Source organism: Hyla sarda, chromosome 5, assembly GCF_029499605.1.
Source record: "Hyla sarda isolate aHylSar1 chromosome 5, aHylSar1.hap1, whole genome shotgun sequence".
NCBI classification, from domain to species: domain Eukaryota; kingdom Metazoa; phylum Chordata; class Amphibia; order Anura; family Hylidae; genus Hyla; species Hyla sarda.
In genome coordinates, this window is record NC_079193.1 from 321,258,916 (window position 1) to 321,266,377 (window position 7,462).

Sequence of the window (7,462 nt, forward strand, 5' to 3'; positions counted from 1 at the left end):
TATCGCCCAGGTGGAGTTAAAAGGGAACAAGTTAACAACGTGTTTGGTTGGTTGGAAATGTTATTTGGATTTGCAGGTATTGCCATAGACCGGTGTTTTTCCAACCAGAGTGCCTCCTGCTGTTGCAAAACTACAACTCCCAGTATGCTGGGAGTTGTAGTTTTGCAACAGCTGGAGACAACCTGGTTGGGAAACACTGGTCTATAGCCAATGGTATATATGCTTCTAGTGCATCACAAAATACTAGGGTTGTAAGAAAAAATCGATTCACTCAATTATCACGATTTTTCATTTGGCGATACTGTATCGATTCAAAATATTTTTGAATCGATCTTTTTAGGGATGTGGAATTCGTATCTCCCGACGCCTGGGACATGCAGTTCCGGGCACCGGGCAGGTGAATTTTTCCGGCTTGTGCAAGCGGGGCCGGACTTGACAAGCGCGGTGGCGCTCTGGGTATATGGAGCGGGCTCCTGACTCATGCATGCTCTGTACTCTGCGGCCCCTGGCTGCTTTGAGCAGCCAGGGGCCTCCGCTAATAGCCAGCATGCGGTGCTCAGCAGTCTGTATGGAGCGTGCTCTGAACTCCTGCCTGCTCCATATTCTGCAGCCCCCAGCTGTTTTCAGTAGCCAGGGGCCACCGCTAATAGCCAGCATGCGGTGATCGCCGCAGCAGGCTATTAACCCTTTAGATCGCAAGTTCACCACTTGCGCCCTGTGGGGGGGGGGGGGGGCGTTCCACCCCACTAGCCCACCAGGGAGCATTCACAGGACCCTTTAGACGCCACTGTCAGCTTTGACGCCGGCATCTAAAGGGACCTGTGATTGCTCCCTGGTGGGCTAGTAGGGTGGATCGACCCCCCCCCCCCCCCCCCGCAGCGCGATCGCGAGCGGGCGATCCATAGTGGAGGTAGCCGGAGGGCTTACCTCTGCTACTTGCTGTCACATGTGCTCAGTGTGAACCTGTTTTCATCTGTGAAGAGCACAGGGCGCAAGTCGCAAATTTGCCAATCTTGGTGTTCTCTTGCAAATGCCAAACGTCCTGCACGGTGTTGGGCTGTAAGCACAACCCCCACCTGTGGACATCAGGCACTCATACCACCATGTAGTCGGTTTCTGACCATTTGAGCGGACACATGCACATTTGTGGCCTGCTGGAGGTCATTTTGCAGGGCTGTGGCAGTGCTCCTTGTTGCACAAATTCAGAGGTAGTGGTCCTGCTGCTGGGATGTTGCCCTCCTATGGCCTCCTCCACGTCTCCTGATGTACTGACCTGTCTCCTGGTAGCGCCTCCATGCTCTGGACACTACACTGACAGACACAGCAAACCTTCTTGCCACAGCTCGCATTGATGTGCCATCCTGGATGATCGCACTAACTGAGCCACTTGTGTGGGTTGTAGACTCCATCTCATGCTACCACTAGAGTGAAAGCACCGCCAGCATTCAAAAGTGACCAAAACATCAGCCAGAAAGCATAGGAACTGAAAATTGGTCTGTGGTCACCACCTGCAGAACCACTCTTTTATTGGGGGTGTCTTGCTAATTGCCTATAATTTCCACCTGTTGTCTGTTCCATTTGCACAACTGCATGTGAAATTGATTGTCAATCAGTGTTGCTTCCTGAGTGGACAGTGTGATTTCTCAGAAGTGTCATTGAGTTGAGCAGTGTATGTTCTTTGTGTCAATATAAGCAGCATTTCTGTGTATCATGGGCAAACTTGTTTGAGCTTTTTATGGCTTTTAATAGAACAGGGAGTGTGCAAATGTTTTTAATTAAATGAATCTCATAATTGGTGAACTGTGCTCAGCCTGACGACTCTAATCTTCAGGACAATCCAGAATGCTTCATATTATTTTATCTATGCCGAAAAGAGGTGGTGCATCTGAATTTCAAGGTGATCAAAAACGGTAATCAAAGGGGTTCTCAAGGGAAGTAAAAAAGAACTCCAAAGCCACCACACTACCTGGACATGAAAAATGTAAATGATTCTGCCTGATATGCTTGGCCCACATGGCCCCTGTTGTCTTCTCTGGTTGCTTGATATTATTCTTCCCTCCTTTTCAGCATGAATACTACATTTCACCGCAGCCATTGCAGCTCTCCTCTCACTACCGTCCAGCTGCCTCTCTGAGAGCAGCCCCCATATTTCTGCTCTCTGAGCAGAGAGAGATTCGGTGTTTGATTGGCTAAGGCTGCACACACCTCCCAGCTAAAGGGAGCATCATCAGTGCAGGGCAGAAAACACATGGTCTGTGTCTATTAAGAGGGTGGGGCTGCTATCATAGAGGGACATGGACAGAGACACAGTGGATAGCAGGAGGACATATTTTCCTTGCATGTAAACGACAAACTGTTCTGTATAGCTTAGGCTGGGTTCACATCATGTTTTTGCAATACAGTTCCTGTATACGTTTTCAATTTGAAAACCGTACAGAACCATATTGAAAACTATATGCATTGACTCTCCATTGAAAACCGTATGCCAAAAGATGCATTCGGTTGCATCCTGCACGGTTTTGTCAGTTTTTTTCCCATAACTGTAGCCTACCATCGTTTTTGGTCTGGGTGAAAAACCGTATGTGCGTACGGTTCCATACGGTTTTCACCATACGGTTTTTGACTTTGCACCGTTTTTTTTCTTGGAATTTCAATCAAACAAATGAAACGTTATTCATAATGGAGTGTACTTTTCTTTTCTTAAAAAACAGATGCAGCCAGATATAATTTTTCAAACCGAATATGGATTAAAATTCAGTCAGGTTTTGAGGAATCCATTATTTTTTTTTTTTATCAAAAACCTGATACGGGAACTGTACTGCAAAAACGTGGTGTGAACCCAGCCCTTATGAATGAGTTTTAGATAATTAAATAGATTGGTAAGTGGGATAGGATGGGCTATGGGTTGTGCCTCTTAAAGAAATCCAACCTCTGCCTCATTTTTTTTTTATTCCCAATTTCTTCAGTATAAATTGTCATGTTAGATAATGAATGAATCACATGGCTTGTCATATCTGTACATTGTGATCAGATTTTTTTTGTGAACAACTCCAAAATATTTAGAAAAACTGGAAAATTTCTGGCGTTTTTTAAAAATTTTTATGGTGTTCTCTGTGCGGTAAAAGTGATGTTTTTATTTTTCCTTTGACACCATTGAGTGAGGGCTTATTTTTAGCAAGAAAAGCTGTACTTTTTCTTGGTATAATTTTTGCGATGCATGCTGCCTTTTGATCTTTTTTATTCTGCTATTTGTACCAAAATTGGCGAATTTTGTGCATTTTTTGTTGTTTTTTTTATGGCGTTCACCGTGCGGGATAATTTACATTATAGATTTATAGTACACATCATTAAGGACATGGCAATTCCTAGTATGTATTTGATTTGTGCTTGTTTTTTTTTTAATGATAATACAAGGCTTTTATTGGGAAGAGGCTTTTTTTTCTTTTTACACTTCATACTTTTATTGAAGAACTTTTTATAAAATTTTTTCCACTTTTTACAGGTTATACTATGCTGCAATACATATGTACAGCAGCACAGTATGACCTAATCAGCTGCACACAGTACAGCCTGTGTGATCCAGTCTTTGGCTGGATCTCACAGGCTTCCGTAGCAGGCATACAGGAGGTCATCATCTGATCTCCTGCTGCCATAGTAACAAATGGTGACCCGCAATCGTATCACAGTGCCACCGTTGGTGAACAGGGGGAGCCCCCTCTCCCTGTCAACACTATAGATGCCATGATCAGGATTGATCACAGCATCTATAGGGTTAATGCTGCCAGGACCGGTGCGATTGCGGCCTTGGCAGCTGCGACGGGTCCCCCGCTGTGATTGACAGTCGGGTCCTGCCGGTGATCTCCTGAGCTGCCTGCGGCAGGGCAGGAGATCGCGAGGACGTATGCATACATCTCAGCGCCCAAACATGTCGGGTGCTGGGACATATGCATACGTCCTATAGCGGGAAAGGGTTAAATCAACTGGTGCATGTTAGGAACTGCCCGGAGCAGGAGAGCTTTGCTTTGGGGATCTACTCCTACTCTGGACAGTTCCTGGCATGGACAGAGGGGACAGCAGAGAGCACTATGGTCTTACAGAAAAGGAACAACTAAACTTCCTGTGGAGCATACAGCAGCTGATAAGTACTGTAAGGATTAAGATTTTTTTATAGAAGTAATTGACAAAGCTGTTTAACTTTCTGGTACCAGTTGATTTAAAAAAAAATGTTTTTCAGTGGAGTACCCCTTTAATATCCTTGGTTGCCCTCCTCTGCACCTTCTCCACTTCATGTCCTTTTTATAAACAGGTGCCCAAAATTGAGGGTTATTAGACTTGAACAAGCAAAGTAAAGTGTGACAATAACACAACAGAGAATCAGGAAGCCCTGTAGGGGATAGTATAGGAACGGAGGGGCGCATGGCAGGGGGATTATGCAGGTCTAGCAGGGTTTAAGGTGTGGAGTTAGTCACTTGTCATGGAGGGGTTAAGTGGGGGTTAAAAGTCTGGGGGCAGAATTAAGGACCACAGTCGTCGCGTGGCCAGTGAAGAGGTTGGCTGAAGAGCTCCTACCTTATGGCATCCATTGAAGCCCTGAAGCTGAGGGTGAGGGAGGAGGCTATCATAGAGGGACATGGACAGAGACACAGTGGATAGCAGGAGGACATATTTTCCTTGCATGTAAACGACAAACTGTTCTGTATAGCTTAGGCTGGGTTCACATCATGTTTTTGCAATACAGTTCCTGTATACGTTTTCAATTTGAAAACCGTACAGAACCATATTGAAAACGATATGCATTGACTCTCCATTGAAAACCGTATGCCAAAAGATGCATTCGGTTGCATCCTGCACGGTTTTGTCAGTTTTTTTCCCATAACTGTAGCCTACCATCGTTTTTGGTCTGGGTGAAAAACCGTATGTGCGTACGGTTCCATACGGTTTTCACCATACGGTTTTTGACTTTGCACCGTTTTTTTTCTTGGAATTTCAATCAAACAAATGAAACTGGGACATATGCATACGTCCTATAGCGGGAAAGGGTTAAATCAACTGGTGCATGTTAGGAACTGCCCGGAGCAGGAGAGCTTTGCTTTGGGGATCTACTCCTACTCTGGACAGTTCCTGGCATGGACAGAGGGGACAGCAGAGAGCACTATGGTCTTACAGAAAAGGAACAACTAAACTTCCTGTGGAGCATACAGCAGCTGATAAGTACTGTAAGGATTAAGATTTTTTTTATAGAAGTAATTGACAAAGCTGTTTAACTTTCTGGTACCAGTTGATTTAAAAAAAAATGTTTTTCAGTGGAGTACCCCTTTAATATCCTTGGTTGCCCTCCTCTGCACCTTCTCCACTTCATGTCCTTTTTATAAACAGGTGCCCAAAATTGAGGGTTATTAGACTTGAACAAGCAAAGTAAAGTGTGACAATAACACAACAGAGAATCAGGAAGCCCTGTAGGGGATAGTATAGGAACGGAGGGGCGCATGGCAGGGGGATTATGCAGGTCTAGCAGGGTTTAAGGTGTGGAGTTAGTCACTTGTCATGGAGGGGTTAAGTGGGGGTTAAAAGTCTGGGGGCAGAATTAAGGACCACAGTCGTCGCGTGGCCAGTGAAGAGGTTGGCTGAAGAGCTCCTACCTTATGGCATCCATTGAAGCCCTGAAGCTGAGGGTGAGGGAGGAGGCCCTCCAGTGTAGTCCTCAATGGCTCCTGCAGCGCTCCCGGTGGGAGCCCGGGCCCCAGTCCAGTGGCCGGCGCACTCGCCTGCCGGAGCGCTTATCGCCGGAGTCTTCCCCACGTTCCCGGTCTGGGGAGATCTGGGAGGCCGTCTGCTGCGCCCATGGCTGTGGTGGTGCTGAGGGGCCGGCGGGAGTCTGAGTGGCCCTCGGGCGGCTGGAGGAGTCTAGCACATCTTCGGGGGGGGGGGGGGGCTGCTGCTGGTGGAGGGAGAGAGAGCAGCCCTGCTCCTAGTGATATCAGTGAGGATGACCTGCTGCTCGTTAAAGAAGATGAGATGCTGCCCCTGGACATGCCGCCTGGTCCCCTGCTCCCCCTAGGGGTTAATGCGAGTGCGGACAGTGGCCGGACCCTGCTATCTGCTGCTGCCCGTCCTTCTGTGGCGGGGTCCCCTGCTGCTGTTGCTGTGGCTACGAGCAGGATTCCCCCGGCCCCTACTTCTGCGGGTGTGAGCCAAGTCCTGGATGTCCGCAGTTGCCCTGGTGCAGGAGTTACGGCCGCTGGTTCGGCACCGGTGAGATCGGGGAAGTGTACCACTGACTCGTTTTCAGAGTATGGGGGGGGGGGGGGGGGGGAACCCGGTGGTTTGGCGAGTCTGCAGATTTTTCTTAGCTGTATTCAGGCTTTATTGTGGGGTGGTGGGCCAGGGGTTGGTGAGTCCCCGGTTCATTTGTGGGGGGCCGCGGGGGTGTTGGAGCGGGTGTTTGGGGGTGGCACCTTCAGGGGGAGTGGTGCGCAATTTGGTGTCGGCATTGGCTCGGCTAGCGGTTGTGGAGGAGAAGTTGCTTAAAGAGGTGGCTTTGGGCAGGATGGCTAGGCCATTTGATTTTCCACCGTTGCCGGGGTTGGAGACAACTTGACATGGTCTAGTGTGACCAACTGATTAGGCCTTTCACTCTGGATGCAATGGAGGGGTGTTCTTGCGTCCTTGCATACATTCTTGGTGATGTTGCAGACTGCACACTCACTGCACCATTTCTCGATGTCGCTCCACATTCCAATCCAGTAGAATCTTCGCCTGACAGTAGCCTCGGTCTTGGGAAATTCAAAGTGTCCCAATTGATCATGATATGCGTTGAGGACCATCACTGCATCTCTTTTGTTGAGCCAGAATCGGATGAAGTTGATCACCAGAGACCAGATCCAAAGAATTTCGGTACAACAGTCCTTTGTGCATAGTCTCTTCCTCTGTCACCACAGTTGTTTAAACTTGTAGTCACACTGAGCCCGGCTTAGACGGGTTGGTACCTTTTTCAACAGAAGGTAGTCCAACAGATCCCCTATGACTCAACTTTTGCCTTGTAGTGTTGTCACGTTGCCGGCTGGCAGGAGGTGGATCCTCTGTGCCAGAGAGGGATTGGCGTGGACCGTGCTAGTGGACCGGTTCTAAGTCACTACTGGTGTTCACCAGAGCCTGCCGCAAAGCGGGATGGTCTTGCTGCGGCGGTAGTGACCAGGTCGTATCCACTAGCAACGGCTCAACCTCTCTGACTGCTGAAGATAGGCGCGGAACAAGGGAGTAGACAGAAGCAAGGTCGGACGTAGCAGAAGGTCGGGGCAGGCAGCAAGAATCGTAGTCAATAAGGCAATAGCAGGAGGTCAAGTACACAGTATGGACAAACACAGTAACGCTTTCACTAGGCTCTAAGGCAACAAGATCCGGCAGGGAAGTGCAGGGGCAGTGATCAGATATAGTCTGGGAGCAGGTGGAAGCCAATTAGGCT